This window comes from Ochotona princeps, chromosome 26, assembly GCF_030435755.1.
Source record: "Ochotona princeps isolate mOchPri1 chromosome 26, mOchPri1.hap1, whole genome shotgun sequence".
Lineage (NCBI taxonomy): Eukaryota > Metazoa > Chordata > Mammalia > Lagomorpha > Ochotonidae > Ochotona > Ochotona princeps.
Genome location: NC_080857.1, coordinates 16,970,973 through 16,985,133, shown reverse-complemented (window position 1 = coordinate 16,985,133; position 14,161 = coordinate 16,970,973).

Genomic DNA, 14,161 nt, shown 5'->3' with positions numbered 1-14,161 from the left:
AGTTCTGGGAGCCTCTGAGGTGCCGGTGCTGTGTCCTGGATCTTGTGACCACCAGGGGCCACCTTCTGGGTGGCTGCCCCATGAACAGCAGGTGGCGGACAAGTGCTCATGGCTGGCACTTGGGTGTTGTGGCTGAGGGGAGGTTTCCCTGAACTCAGGCCGCCTCAGAGGAGGGACAGAAGGCGGGGCCTTCAGAGGCAAACAGGAGACTCACAAGGAAGCCAGCTCAGAGACCTGGAGCTGCTTGGCCCCGTGCCCTCTGGGCCTGTGTGACTCCAGCTGAGGAACAGAGCGGCTGGGAGAAGGCTTTGCAGTCCCTTCTAAGGCTCTCCTTTAAAATTCCTCAGGAAGCTAAGGAGACAGGCACAGGTGGATGGAGCAGGCGGGCACGACCCAGGCTTATCTTCTCCCCTCCCTCCCCCCTCCCCCCGTGGATGAAGGAGGCCAGCACCCGTCCTCTGCACCTGGCACCTTGCACACAACAGCTGCTCCATCCAACCTGTGGCCCGGACCAAGGCCTTCACCTGGCGCTTACTGCGGGCTGGTGGCAGAGGGCCAGGTGCACTGCGGGGCTGAGTGAGGCCATACGCAGGTGCCCAGGCTCTGGAGGGTCCAGAAATCGATCCCCTGGGCCTCACCGAGGTGTGTGGGGATTCCGTTCTGCGCAGAATGGAAATGATGGTGCACCTTCTCCCTGGTGAGCCGCATTTTTCCTCTCTCTTCCTCGGCCGTGGTGGGACAGAGGACCAGCAAGACTCGTCCCTCCCACAGCCTAAGCGCTCTTGGGGCAGGAAGGAGGGCGCAGTGGGGAGGCTGGAGCCGCTGGGCGCCACTGAGTAGGAGCTTCCTGAACCAGCCAAGGGCTGATGCTCCGCCGGGTCTCCAGCCTCACCACGGCCTCCCAGTCCCCATTCCCACCCGAGTCCGGCGTGTGTGCATTCTGCAGAGCAACAGCTCCCCAGTGGGCCCAGGCCCCCCAAGGTGCACGGACCACCGGCCCAGCAGGTAAGCAGCAGGCAGTTCTGAATGAGCACAAGCCTATGAAGTTAGGGCTGCCAAGAGAACTCAGATGCCCCCGGGCCACACCGCAGGGCGCTTGGAGAGGCAGCACCTTCTGCCTAAAGGAAGCAGGGGCCATTACAGTCAGAGGTCACACCTGCTGACAGCTTGGAGAGGCAGGCCTTGGAGCAGCTCCACTTTCATCCAGCTCCCTGTTCATGGCCTGGGAACGCAGCAGAAGATGAACCAAATGCTTGGATCCCTGCTACCCACATTGCAGACCCGGAAGCAGCCCCTGGCTCCTGGCTTCCACTGATCCAGCCCTCACTGCTGTGGCCATCTGGGAACAGACACTCTCTCAGTGTGTCTCTGCCTTTCAAATAAATAAATCTCAGGGGGAGTTGGGGCTGGCTGGCTCAGTGGCTCAACAGGCTAATTCTCCAACTGCCACGCTGGGATCCCATATGGGTGCCAGTTCATAGCCCAACTGCTCCATTTCCTGTCCAGCTCCCTGCTTGTGGCCCAAAACCCTGAGACCCTGCACCCACATAGGAGAACAGGAAGGAGCTCCTGGCTCCTAGCTTCAGATTGCCTCAGCTCTGGCTGTTTTGGTCATTTGGGGAGTGAACCAACGGATGGAAGATTTTCTATTTCTGTCTCTCCCATTCTCTGTTTAACTGACTTTCAATTAAAATGAGCAAATCTTCACATGTAACCCACGTTTTTTCCCCCACGTTCCCTACCTGTGACTCCACATTCAGTCAATGTTGGTATCGGGTTAACCCTGAGGATGGTGTGGGGGCTGGCAGCAGGAAATTGCGATAGACAAATCACGATTTTACCAGGATAACAGGTCAGTGAAAACAACATTTTCTTCCAAAAGGCTTTTGTTCCTCTTCTGCATAAAATTGAAAAAGCAGCAGTTGTTCACACCAAATCTCGTTTTTTGTTGGGAGGAAGGTGGAGACTTCGAGAAAGCGAAAATCTGCCCATCACCACACCTGCCGCCCTGATCTAACAGGCCAAGGAAGGTGGCCAAGCCCCAGCCGTGACGTAATTCCCCACTGCGGCCACTAGGTGTCAGGCCAGCTCCAAGAGTCCTAGGGCGGGCAGTGCCGAGACTGCAGCCGGCCAAGCCTGGAACCTTCGCCAAGCACTTTCCGGTTCAACTTTGGAGCCGCCCGCACCCCAGCAGACCTTCCCAAAACTCCAGGTCTCATTGTGAGTCAAGGTGCTAATAACCACTTTGCATCCTTGTTGGCAGATAATAGGGTGTCCAGCAAGAGCCCCCATAAATGTGCAGCCCCTCCACCAGTCAGCCAGCCCAGCTGCAGCTGCAGACACTCCGTTAAGGCGAGACAGAGCCTGAGGGATCAGGGGCTTGGGGGATGAAGGGGAGGACAGGGCAGGAGCTGCAGTGCTGGCTAGCGTCTGGAGAACGGCCTCTGAAGGTGGTCAGAGCTCAGGGCACGGGCAGTTCGGCCAGCCCAGCCTTCCTTATCCAACTAACTCACCTTGGCTTCATGCATTGAGTCTCGGTGTCAATGCCACAATGCTGTTTGGAAAGCAAGTGGTGTTACGGTCCCGTTTTGCTGTTGGACAAGTGGAGGCCAGTAAGTAGCAACGCCAAGATCAGCCCCTGGGATGCGGTTCGGGCTCCCAGAGGGCTTGACCACCAGGCACTCCTGTCCTCCTCCCCCCTGTGCCTTTTTATGTACCCTGCCTCCATGGGGAAGCCCCCTGCCCACCCCCTGAGGGCCTGCTCTCTGCACCCAGTGAAGGATGGGTGGCTGAGCATGACCCGGGGTCACAGTTCCCAGGCAGGCTGGCTGCTGGCAGAAGTGTTCCCCTGCACACTCAGAACTTGCATTTGGTGGAGGAGGGACAGGTGACCAGAGAGAAGCAGTGTGGCCACTGCTGGGTGCAGGGTAGCCGTGCACCTGAACACCAACCTTCCCAGCAGTTCCAGGAGTGAATTCTTTCCGTATGAACTCTTGTTGCCACTTTCATTTTACTTGCAAGGCAGAAACAGAAGAAAGAGATCTTCCATGTGCTACTTTGCACCCTCAGATGTCCACAACAGCTGGGGGTGCATCAGACCAAGCAGCTAAGAACTCAGTCGGGGTCTCCCACATGCGTGGCAGGGACCCAACCCCTGGAGCCCAGAGAAGGCTACCTTCCAGGGTGTGCAACAGCGGGGGACACCGTGAGTGGCCGGGAAGCCCAGAGCCCAGAGCAGCGACTGGGCCCCAGTCTGTGAGCTCTGTGACCCACTGGAAACCCACCCCACCGGTCTGAGCCCCAATGTCTTCATTGGTAAGTGGGATTGATTGTGGCAACCCCTACCGGTCACTGTGAAGATTTAAAACAATTTAAACCCCAACCCAAGGCCTGGCATACAGCTGTCACAAGCCTGACCACTCCCAAGGAAGGGAAACAGAACTCCGGGGGTCCCCCAAGGCATGAGGGGGCACACACCATGTGGCAGCTGTCCTTGAAGAGCTAAAGACCAGACCTCAGACGTGGCGAAGTGGACAGTCCAGTCTCCAGCTCTGGCTGAGGGCACACAGGAAAACAGCCAGAATCTGGACAAGGGTGGAACTGGCACTGGGATTGGGGTGCAGGGTGGAAGGGCTGGGTACGCAGTGGGCACCTCGTATTTTCCCGGCTGCCATCCTGGCCTGGGCAGTGCTCTAGCTGGCACGTCTTGGGGCAGGCAGCTGGGAGGCAGGCTGAGGGATTACCCCTGACCCCACTCAGCACTCCCAGGACCGAGGCCCATCTGGAGGCTTCAGAACAGGATGGCGACACTGCCGGCTCTGTTGCTTCGTGTCTACCTGCAGGCCCTGCCCTGCTTGCTGGCAGCTGTGCTGTCCTCAGGGGACCGTGCCTGCCTTGCCAAGCAGGAGGTTGGGACTTGTTTTGTTTTAAAACAGTGACTGGCAAGGCCAGGCTGAATCCTGAACTCTGGCCTCTGGCCAGTGGCCTTGAACTGGAGGGCGGAGCAGTTCTCCTCCAGGAAGCAGATGGCCTAGGGAGGAGGGGACGTGGAGGGCGTTCTTGCTGGGGTTAAACCTATTGGGACAGGGAGGGGGTGGTGACACTGACAAGGGCTGATGACTCTGCAGATGTGGTGGGAAGGGCAGGTCATGTACCTCCTCACTGGGCACAGCTCTGGACAGAGAGCCTCAAGACCCTGGGGAAGGCCTGGTAGGGGGACTTTGGGGACTTCCCTGCTAGGCTGCAGTTCCCACTGGTGAGTGCAAGAGCCAGGGTGGGGGGCTAACTGGGCTGGGCAAGGCTGCAACACCCGTTAGAACATATGTTTGGAGGCAGGCCAGACAAGGCTAGGCCCCAGCACCTGCTGGTGCTCACAAAAGCCAGAATGGGTATGGAACAGGCCAGGCTAGACCCACAGTTACCGATGCCTGTGCGGTGGACAGCATGCCCAGATGCACACGGGGACATGACAGCCAGCTCATCTAGGCCAACAGAGGACATCAAGTGCCTCATCAGAGGATGGAAAGCAGGCCAGGTTGGACCACTCTCCTGGCCAACCTTTGCGACATGTTGCTGGGCCCTTGGATGCACATGGTAGTGAATTTGTCAGCCAACAGATCTTGGAAACTTCTCAGAACTATCAAAACCACTCAAGTAACACCCTTGGAACATTCTTCCTACATCGGGGGTCTCCCTGTGGGTGGGAGAAGGGACTCCACAGGAAGCCAAGCCCCAAGTTAGAAGAAGGACCTGCCTCCAGCAGCCCTCCTGGCCGGAGAGGGGGCTGGGGATGGCGACATGGCATCACAGGGACAATGTCCGACAAGCTCCACCTGTGAGCTGAACCCTAGTCACTGTGCCAGCACCGAGGCTGGGAGGAGTTTTATGATGGATGAGAAAGACTGGGGGCTGGAGAATGCAACCCGGCTCCTCCCCTGGGTTTAGCAGTTTCTGGATTGCAGTTTTTATGATGAAGCTGTGATGGGGAGGCACAACCAGAATTCTGTGTGTCGGCCCCGCCAGCAAAGGGTGGAGCCCAAGGAGGAAGAGGAAACGCCCGAAGCTGCAGCTGGCCAATCAGAAGTGTTGGTACTAGGTGATTAAGGTAGGTTAAGATGTCACCAGGGGAGGGGGCTGGCACTGTGGGGTAATGGATCAAGTCGTGCCTGCAGTGCCAGTGCCAGCATCGCATAGAGCACCAGTTTGAACCCCGGCTGCTCCACTTCCAATCCAGCTTTCTGCTAATGGGCCTGGGAAAGCAGCACAAGATGGGGGCCTGGGTCCCTATACCATCATGAGTCCTGGCTTTCTGGCCTCACCCAACCTCTGCTGTTGCAACCATTTGAAGAGTGAATCAACAGATGGAAACCCCCTCCTCTCTTCTTGGTAAAATCTTAAAAAAAAAAATCCACCCGGGCACCTGCGTGCCATATCAGAATGCCTGAATTACCGCCCCTGCTCTGTCTCCGACTTCCTGCTAACGAGACGGAGTAGCCGAGCACTCAGAAGACCTGGCTTGAGTTCTGGGCTCCTAGCTTTCATCAGATGCAGCTCTGGCTGTTGTGGGCGTTTGGGGAAAGGGTTACTAGGTAGATGAGCTCTCTCTATTTCTCTTTCTCTGCATTTCAAACAAAATGGAAAAAAAAAATTTAACCAAAGTGTTGGCGCCCTCTTGCGGCCGACATCTGGACAGCAGCAGCCTCGCGAAAGACCCTAATCCTTCAACCAAAGGAGTCATGGAACCACGCAGTTGGTGTAACCCGAAACTGCGTAGGGGACACGTGTACACCAAAGCAGGCTTGCATCTGAAATTCAAGCCATGGTGCAGGCGCTCCCATGGATCCACGCCCCCACAGAAGGGCTCCTCCGTGTCTGCCCCACCCGGTGCGCGGCTGCTTCAGGGAAACCGCCCTCGGCTGTACTTCTGCTTTGCCAGCAGAAGGCGCTCGTGACTCACAAGTCCTTCATCCCTGCACAGCTTCCCCAGCTCTTCATGATGCAGGGAACCCAACTGAAGAAAACAGAAACCCACGCTGGCTACGAGAAACCGAGACCTTATCAGACGCCTAGAAGGGGGAGGGAGGGTTGTGCAGCTGGCTTCAGGGATGCAGGGCGCACCTTGTGCTGGTCAGAAGGGGTCTGGGGCAACAAGCAGCCTCCCACTCCTAACGACCAGACCAAGGTGTTTCCCAAGGCCACCTTACTGGGAAAAGGGGCGGGGTGGGGGCACAACTTCTGGTGAGCAGCTGCTCGGCTTCACTCCCTCCCCCAAGATGTTTGATAATGCAGGATGGGCAGCGAGGGTCTTTCTGGGTGTGTGACATGGTCCGCATCACAGGCCCCTGGTGCTCACTGGCAGGCCGTGCTGACATCGGCTGACAGTTCTCGGAACAAGCACTTGGGTGAGCAGCTAAGGCGTCTGTACTCACCCTCCCTGCCCCTGCCCCCAAGCACCCGCATCCTAGTCCCAGCTCTGGCTCTGCACCTCAGCTTCCCACCAAAACTGATGCTGGGAGCATCGGTAACCTCCAGTCGCTGGGTCTCTGCCACCCATGTGGGAGACTTGCATAGCCTGAGCCCAGGCCTGACCCTGGCAGGCATTTGAGAAGCGAACCAGTGCATGGGAAATCTGTGTATCTAACAAGTGCACTTTAATTTTGTTTTTAAAGATTTGTTTATTTTTATTGGAAAGTCAGATATACAGAGAGGAGGAGAGACAGAGAGGAAGATCTTCCATCCAATGATTCACTCCCCCAGTGGCCGCAATAGCCAGAGCTGAGCCAATCTGAAGCCAGGAACCAGGAGCTTCTTCTGGGTCAGAAGGCTTTGGGCCGTCCTCGACTGCTTTCCCAGGCCACAAGCCGGGAGCTGGATGGGAAGCAGGACTGCAAGGATTAGAACCGGCGCCCACACAGGATCCCGGCGCCTGCGAGGCGAGAACTCCAGCTGCTAGGCCACCATGCTGGGTCCAGTGCACTTTAATTTTTAATGCATAGATTGTTCTTGTCCTTGGTCCTGCCCTGGTGCTACCCTCAGCCTTCCTGACTGAGAGGTGGACTGAAAGATGCTGGAACAAATGAGGCCTCCTTCTGCCCACTGCTGTCCACTCCTCCCCCAGGTTGCAGCCTTGTACCCTCCTCCAATTCATGGCCATGAACATGAGTCCTGCTGCAAGGCCTCCTTCTGGTGTTGCCCAGGTGGGCTGTGTGGTTCCAGAAAGAGACTGTGACAGGTCACAGGGAGGGGCAAAAGAAAGGTGAGTGCAGGAGGGGCCTGACCCGTCTGGACAACAAGGCCTACTGGTCATCAAGTTAATGAGGACCTTGGGCTGGACCCAAACTTACCCCTGGCAGCAGTGAACAGCAGCAGATGGGTGAGGCTCCCGGCCAGGAGGCAGGCTCTCCAGGGCCTCAGCCAGCAGGGCCGGCCCACGCCCACTCTGGCCTCTGGTCTCTAGCCAGTTGGTAATTCAGAAATCCCTCCAGATCCCATCCTGCCCCCTTGCAGTGAGGCCAGCCAACATGAGCCGGCCAGATTGTCACTTTCCTGAGCCCAGATGTCGGCCAGCTGCTCCTGCGGCCTCCCCAGCTCCAGCTCCTCCGCTTCCCACCCCAGCACGCACAGCTGGTCCAGGGTCAGATGGTACCGGGAAATGTGTTGGCAGGAGGAGAGCAGGCACTGGGGCCCGGGCCAGGGTTGGGAAAGATCCAGGCTCCACAGAAAACAGCAGCGGAAAGTAGACCCCACCCTGGACATGTTGGGGTGGGGACATTGGAGACTTGGCCTCAGAGATGGGCCTGAGGCCCAGCCTGGACCCTGGCCCGGCCCTTGGAAGCCAAGCCACCAGTCAGCCTGCTCTGGCGTGAACAGGCTGGGGCAGGAGCCAGTTCGGGGCAGGGCTGGACTCAGCACCCCCGCCTTCCATCCAGGACAGAAAACTGCGGCCCCCTCCTCCCTCAGCAGCTCCCAGGCTCGGGCTACTGCTCAGCTCTTCCACTAAAACACAAATGTCCCATAACTTTCATTCCTCACACCTGCGGGAAGTTGGGGGGAGCATGGCAGCCAGCTGCCAGGGACGGAGGTGCCCCCACCCGTCTTGCTCTTGCCAAGGTGTCCCACCCTCATTCCAACCTCTGTCCCCTCCTTTCCCTTTTCTCCCAGTTGGAGCTTGGCCTTGGGGTTCCTAACCCTGCTTCTCTTTCACACGTCCTTTCAAGCATCAGCCCATTTCACATACAGGCAAACTGAGGCCTGGAAATGTTAGCAGAGGCCAGGAGCTCAGAGACAGACCAAGCACACAGACCTTCCTGGACCAAACAGGCCAGCTCTAAGTCAGACACCACTTGGCCTCTTACTGACCCTGTGAGCTTTCACCAGCTAGAGAGGAAATGGGAACCCCCTCCCAGGCCCACTGCAGGCCCAAGCTTCACAAAAGGTTAGGACCAACTGGGCCACACATGGCCCACAGGTAGCACCTGCTGAGTGGCCTTGTGTCCTTCCATGAGCGGGGACTGTCCAGCCCTGACAAGCTGAAGGGGCCTGGCAGCGTGTCCTAGCACAAGCTCTCCAATCCCTGAAGGGAACTGTGCACCTGTGCCTCCTGCTGGGCACGGGGTCCCACCCCGCCCCTCCAGACATAGGGAATGGGTGCCCTCCTGGTAAAGGAATCTCTACCAGCCCTTCACAGAGCTCAGAACTTCTTCACCCTCCAGCCCAACACCTCAGGCCTCTGCAGCAGCAAGCTGTCTGCTTGCCCTGACCTCATTTCTGCTGACCGCTTCCCTGGTCAGCAAGGGCCAGCCTGGCCCGTTGGCCTCCACCGAACCCTCGGCTCTCTCACCAAAACTTCAACTCTCTGCTGACTCAGCCCCCACCTACCGCCCAGCAATAAACCGTTTCCCTCTAATTCTGCTCCTCTCCCATTTGGATCCCCGTTCTGACCCGAGGACACTCTCTGTATCTGCCTACACCTGCTAACTCTCCCACCTGTCACCCAGGCCTCAGGGACTCATCTCTGATGGCTAACGTGGGGCCCCAGGCCTCTGTCGAATGCCTTCTGCACAGGAGGGGAGCAGAACCTGTGCTCACGTACCACTCCCGTGGGCTCACCTTTCTCCTGCTCACCTGTGGCATCACAGAATTCTGCCCTTCCCTGGGGGGCACAGTCCACAGTGGTCAGGGTCAGGGTGCTGTCCTCCGAAAAGGACCCAGGGAGAACAGGCAAGGAGGAAGCTATGGAAGACACTGCCAAGTGTCCTGCAGACCAGCTCTTGTGCAGAAGCAGCGAGGGGGCGGGCCGAGCCCTCAGGGTCCCCCAGCTCCGAGCCCAGCCTTGCCAACCTCGTTGCTTGTGGTCTTGGGAGACACCTGGAGCTCCTTCACTCCTGTTCGCTCTTTTTTTTCCTTAAATTATTTATTTATTTTAGAGTCAAAGAGAAAGTGAGAGAGGGGGGTTCCATCTCTTGGTTCACTCCCAAATGATTGTAATGAGCAGGACTGGGCCAAGCCAAAGCCAGGAGCCAGGAGTTTCATCCCGATCTCCCACGCAGGTGGCAGGGGCCCAAGCATTTGAGCCATCATGTGCTCCCTTCTCAGGTGCGTTAACAGGGAGCTGGAGAGGAAGCACTCAGAACCTGATCCGGTGCCCACATGGGATGCAGGCATGGCATGTAATGGCTTTGCCACGATGCCAGCCCTGCCTGCTCATTTTTAAAATGAGAACAGTTAAAGTTGTGTCCCAATTGCACCTCCCGCCGGCACCAGTACAGCCAGGCAGGGCTAGCCGCCAGTGAGTCCTGCCCCCTCTGGCTGTCAGGTCAGCAGCTTCACCTCTAGCATCAAAGAGGGGCGGAGAAGGGTGTGGAGGGGTCCTCAATGGTGTCTGTGCCCGAATCCCCTGGGACCGTGAGCACACTGCCTGCCACAGCAGAAGGGCCTCTGCCCGTGTGTTTGTGCCCAGGAGAGGCAGGTGCATGCCCCGTGCTCACAGGCTCCTTACAGGATGTGGTCAGGGCCCGAGGGAAGAGCCAGGGCCAGGGGAGCAGAGGGTAGCGGGGGAGCGCTTTGAAGGTAGAGTGAAGGGTGGCAGAAGTGGGGTCTCCCCTTGGCCTGACCTCCAGAGCTGGAGAAAAGGACCCTTGTGTTGAGTCACTTTATGGCTGTTGAGGACAGCAGCCAGAGGAAGCTGAGAGGGAGGCTGAAAGGGGAGGGCACCAAGAAAGGCAGGAGGAAGAAGCCCAGCCAAGGGGAGCCCGTGCCATCGCCAAGCCCTCCCCAAGCCCCAGCTCTGTCTCCCTCTGCTCACTGCACCAGCAGGGGTCCTGCCGGTCTTCCAAGGTTCAACCCCTCTCCCAGAGCTTGCTCTGCGGGGGCAGTCTGGCCTCCTGGAGGTGACATCACCTGTGGAAACACACGGGAAAGGGTGAGGTTGACCAGGACTGCCAGGAAGCCCACCTACACTGGGCGGGGCCAGTCCCAATCTCCCCCACCCCCAGACCCCACCTGTTAAGGGTCCCAGCACCTCCCAAAGTCACCACCATAGGAACCCAGCTTCCAACCCATAGACCCTCAAGAGGCACACTCCCCACTGCGTGCAAACGGTCTCAAATTCCCTCCCCTGAACGTGTGCCACATTGCCTAGAACCAAGCCGGGCCCTTCATGTGCTGTTAGTGGGTGTCTCTGACCTCACCTCCACCCCACCCAGCTATTCACCGCTCATCCGCCTGCAAGACAGTAACCATCTTGACAAGCTCCCTCTCAGCATCCCCTCTTGGCCATCACTATAGATGTAACCATGGATACCTCACACTGGGTTTGCAAAGTCCTTTCCTAGAACTAGTCATCAGCCCAGAGGTTGTGGCCTAGACTAGAAGGAGGATATATAAATACAGCTACCATTGTTTTTGCTTGGGAGAGAGACAGAAAGTGGGGGACAGAGAGCAAAAGGGAGCTTCCCTGTGCCCCCACAGTGCCCATCCTGAGTGCCCAGCCACCTTCAGGCCCGCAGCGCCCTGCCTGAATTCTCCAGGCGTCTCTGTGATCTTCCCAATAGATTTCTGGTTTTACTTCACCCAGCCACTTCACTCAATCAGAAGAATTCTAAAAACATTATGAGCAAACAAGCTTGAGTTAAAACCAAGTTGACACCGAGAGGCAGTTACAGCTGCGTGGAGCCCACAGCAAGCCCAGGAGGCAAGAGGGCCCAACGGTCTGTCTGCCACAGGCTGAAAAGTAGGGCCCAAAGGGAAAGCAAAGCCAAATCCCATCCCAGAGCCTGGTAGAGCATTCCAAGAATTGCGACACCAACACCAGGATCAGACTGCCACACAGAAGTGGCACAACCTCAGAAGAGGGACACAGCCTAGCCTGGCATGAGGAGGTACAAGAGATTACTGACTGGCACCCCACAGGAGCACCTGTTCTACCTACTGACACACCCTGGCCTGGTAGCACCACTGACTGAGCTCTGAGAGTATGAGGCAGGTGGCAGCGCTCAGGCATCTGACTCCGGAACGTGGTCCTTGGCGGAGTGCGGCTGGAGCGCACAGTGGCAGCACGTTGGCATTGTGGGTTAGCCGCTGCATGGCGTTCCAGGCTCCTGACTTCAGCCTTGCCCAGCCCTGGCTGTTGTGGCCATTTGAGGGGTGAGCTAACAAGTGTAAGATACCTTCCTGTGTTCTCTGTAGTTCTGCCTTTCAAATAAATAGTAAATCTTTCCAACAAAATATCACAAAGCTCATGCTGTTGGTTCCTGAGAAGTCTATGGGATTAGGTCCCGCCCCCTCCACTCTCGATTTTTAGACCCACTGTCACACGTTTGAAGAGTTGGTTTCCCAGTCCTTCATGGAGGGGTAGTCTCACATTAGAGACAGAGCTGCTACTACAGGATCCTCTATACTAACAGCCAGAGCCAGCACACTGTAGCAGGATTTCTCAGCCTAAGCCCAGAGGATGCTCATGGCTGGCCCGGGCCTTGCAGGATGTGGCTTTCCCCACTAGAGGTCAGTAGCACCCGCTCCATTTGTGTCAGCAAAAATAATGCCTTCTGGAGCCAGGGTTGTGGTGCAGCACATGAAGCAGCTGCCTGCTAGACTCCAACATCGCAGGGGAAAGGTTCAGTTCTGCCTGCTCCACTTCTGATCCAGCTCCCTACTAACGTGCCTGGGAACGCAGCAGAAGATGGTCCAAGTGCGAGGGCCCCTGCCCACCCACGTGGGAGACCCAGATGAAGCTCCTGGTGTCAGGCTGGTTCAGTCCTAGCTGTTGCAAACATCAGGGGAGTGAACCAGTAGATAGAAAGATCTCTCTCTTCTTCGAGCACATAAATAAGAACCAAAAAAGTGTGACATCCTCAGCTGGTTAATGACAGGGACAGAGGTTAACCTAGTTGGTGGCCCTTCCTGGTAACTATGTGTGGCAGAGGAGCGAATGGGTCATCCCACAGTGCCTGGTGGGGACCTGCCCACTGCAGGGTGTCTCTGAGATGATCCTCTGAGGGGGGGAGGGGAACAGGGAAAGGGGCTGCACCAGCGGGAGTGTGTGAGAGAGAACAGGACAAGCCAGGGTTCACTATGGAGATTTAAGACGCTGGATGGGGAAAATACACACGTTTAACTTCTCTTGCCGTTTTTTCTCCTCCGCCTGTCAGCTACATTCTCCTGCCCCTTCTTGTGTTTTGCACTGACAGATGCCCACTGTCCTGCTGAAAAACCCACCCACCAAGCAGGTGTACAACCTAGTCACCCCTTCACAGGCCCTGCCTCCCAACATGTTGCCCTAGAGTCTCAAGGTCCAACACCCCAACATCCCAACATTTGGCAGCCACACACAAAGACGTCTATGGGTGTCTGTCCTACCACTCATGCTCATTATGTTTCATTTGAGACATACAGACAGACCCTTTGCTAGTTCACTCCTCAGATGCCCTGGAGCCAGGAGCTCCTCCCTGGTCACCCTTGGAAGTGGCAGTGAGCCAATGCCTTAGGCCGTCACTTGCCGCCCCCCAGGGTCTACTTTGGCAGGAAGCTGGACTGGGGAGTGGAGCCAGAACTCGAATGGCACTGCAATGTCAAATGCAGGCATCCCTAATGGCACCTTAACACCCAGCCCTGATGAGCGCTTCCACCAACTTCAGAGGTCGTCTCCAGTCCTGCTCCCCTCCTTCGGGACTTCTGGCACAGGACCCCCTCTGACACCCCTCCCCAGTTCTTGGATGGACCAGCCGTGGAAGAGAACCATGCTGAAGGGCTCTGTCTCAAGCTTTGCGTGGGCTGTGTGCCCTCTGCCCTCCCCCCTCCAGGCGTGCAGACACTTGAGAGCTGACCCTTGGAGTAAGAAGAGCAAACGCAAGGACCGCACGGGCTGGCGTCTGCAGCCTCGGAAATCATGCCCCCCTCTGCCTTCCCGGAATATCCTGACCAAACACACGAGCCGCGTGACATCTGCTGTGCCTGGCCCTCACCCAGGCTGGTTGCGTGCGTGTGCACATATGTGTGAGAGCGTGTGAGCGAGTGTGGGGGTGCTGGAGCATGAGTAAGAGTGTGGGAGGGTTGGCGAGGAAACATACAGGCGTGCGCGTGCGCGCGGGGCGGTCACGCCTTTTCCACTCTGGGTTATTCGGGGTCGGCACTCCAGCCACGGCGAGGCAGACACTCAGCTGAAACGCTTCTTTCGCAATCACAGAGGCGTGGGCGGGGCGTTCCCTGGGGCAGGAGTTGTGCCAGGGCCAGGAATGCAGGCTTCCGGAGCTGGTGTGTGCAGCCAGTCAGATGACCACACAGGCACAGCCCCAGAGAGCATGGCCGGTAGGAAGCATGGGAGGTCCCTGGACCACAGCTGCCATCCCGAAGGGTCCCATCTCAGAATCAAAGTGGAGGTACATCGCAGGAGCCCCGAGCCAAGCAGACTCGGCTTCCCACTGGACAAAGTGGGCCAGCAGCCGATCGTGCACGCCCAGGAAATTTGCCTCATGGGAATTCCCAAAAGCTCTGTGACTTGCAAACACCATCGGGTCCCAGTTCCCACATGCACTCTAGCTCCCACCCCGCTGCTGGGAAGGGCAGAGGGACTGGTCTGCCTAGAGTGACACTCCCAGAAAGGTCCTGGGGGCCATCCATCCCCTTGGCTGCAATCAACAGGGATCTCCCCACCATGCCAAACAAG